The sequence below is a fragment of the Chrysochloris asiatica genome, unplaced genomic scaffold (assembly GCF_000296735.1).
Source record: "Chrysochloris asiatica unplaced genomic scaffold, ChrAsi1.0 scaffold00003, whole genome shotgun sequence".
Classification (NCBI taxonomy): Eukaryota; Metazoa; Chordata; class Mammalia; order Afrosoricida; family Chrysochloridae; genus Chrysochloris; species Chrysochloris asiatica.
This window is the reverse complement of record NW_006408521.1, coordinates 2,759,443-2,761,675: the sequence shown is the minus strand read 5'-3', so window position 1 is coordinate 2,761,675 and position 2,233 is coordinate 2,759,443.

Sequence of the window (2,233 nt, the reverse complement as noted above, 5' to 3'; positions counted from 1 at the left end):
ACAACAACAACTGCTCTAAAGTCGTCCTGATGTAGCTCTGCAGGGTAAAGCACTGGACCGCAAGGTCGGTTTAAACCGCAAGGTCAGAGGTTCAAACTCACCATCTGCTCCTCAGAACCCTATACAGGGTCACTATGAGTCAGAATCAACTCGCTGATACTTAATAACAACACCACCTGGCCTAAGAACCAAAAAGATGACTGACTGCTGAGCAAATAGCTTCAAAGACACAGAATGAAAGAAAGAACGCCATTGGCTTTGAGAGTCAGCATTGATAAAGTAAGCTTCTCTGGAGCTAAAGCATTTCAAACAGACAGCTAATAGAAGCTGAAGCAGAAAAATAGTGTGGGCTTGTCAGGGCCCTAAAAAGTGGAAGAAACTACCTAAAATGATGATAATCCACTGCCATCTAGTCCATTCTGACTCATGGTAACCCTGCAGAGGGCTTCCAAGTGTTGCCAAACCAAAACGAGGGCTCTTGCTGCCTGTCACTGGAGTCAACCACAGAGGCAGGGAGAGATCCCATCTAAGTTTTATTACCAGAAAGCCAGAAGTCCAGAGGATGGGAGAATAATTTCTCAAGACATCCTGTCCATTATGAAGAGCCAGGACATTATATAGGAAAAGTTACATTTGGATATACACTTCATCTATCGTAACATCAAGATAGCATTCTTTGAGGAAAGGAAACAAGCTTCCTCAAATATTTTACCTTTAGGGTCTCAGCTGCTTAATTCCTGAGATATCTTATGGGCGAGTTTAAGCACATCCTGTTCTTCTAGGATGACTATTTTAGCTAATTTATAAACTTTCTCATTTGCAGTGTTCTCATTTGACATTAATGACTAAACAGATTCCATTTTGTTTAGGTCAGTGTTGTTGTTGTTGTTGTTATGTGCTGTGAAGTTGGTTCTGACTTATAGCGACCCTGTACAGGGTTTCCAAGACTATAAATCTTTACAGGAGCAGAAAGCCTTATCTTTCTCCTGTGGAACAGCTGGTGGTTTCGAACTGCTGACCATGAGACTAGCAGCCTGATTCGTAACCACTATGCTACCAGAGCTCCTTGTTTAGGTCAGTAGAGTCAGGTTATAATAAGGGTGCAAATCTTTCTGGGAGCAGAGAGGCTCACCTTTACCCACAGAATAGCTGGTGGAATTGAAGTGCTGACTTCATGATTAGCAATCCAGTGATTATCCTACAATGCCACCAGGCTTCTTTAAAATGTTTTTGTTGTTGTTAAGTGACTTTGAGTCACTTCACATTCATAGCAACCCTGTATATCATTTGTGAGGAGCAGCAGGTGGGTTTGAACAGCTAACCTCTCAGGTAGCAGTCCAGTGCTTATCCTACAGCACCATACCAGGACTTCCAAAATGACGATAAAAACATTATTACGCTCAGTTTTTCAGTGATTACTTTTTTCCCAGGCTTCTCACACATTACATTTTTAAAATATGTGATATAAAGAAACTATTTATCTCATCAAAATATAATAAAGCCAGGAACCCCACACTAGCAGATAATACCCATTTGACCTAGCTTCAATGACTGGATGATCAGAGCTCAACTAGAAGAAGAAAGAAGAGGAAAAAAAAGAGTAATCTGATACAATTTGATGACCTTGACCTACACCTATGGGTGCAGTAGCTCAAAAGAGGGAACAAATCTTTACAGCAAGGATCATTACCACCCCCTCCATACACAGAGTAGACAGGGATGGACAACTTGGATATTGGCTACCCAAAAATGGGGGGAGGGGGGCTACAAAGGCAAGAAGTGACTGGCTTACAAGCTTTCAAGACAAACCTAGATCCAAAAGGCATGGAGGAAAGTAGAATCTAGACTGAGTAGTATCCAATCTGTCTAGGTGGGGCTGATGAAAGGAGACGAGGATGGGTCTCTTGTGAAACAACAGTGAATAATTGTTATCAGGGCTGTTGTGACGGTTGGGAATGTAAAGGTAGACATTTGATAGCAAGGAGGGGAGTGATTGACTTTGCAGTCTAGAAGTGGAGGTCCCTGGGATAATCAAGGGAGAAGAGCAGAGAGAAGCACCCTATCCAGAGAAGCAGTGATGCCAGAGATGGAGGCAGAGACGATGACGTGGAAAGATGGAGTGGCTGGGGACTCTAGACCCAGAGGGGGAGAAGGGCTGTGTGCTGATTGATTGATGATGCATGGAGGGGATTGTAACCATGGCAATGAAACGATATACGATAGGATGAATGTA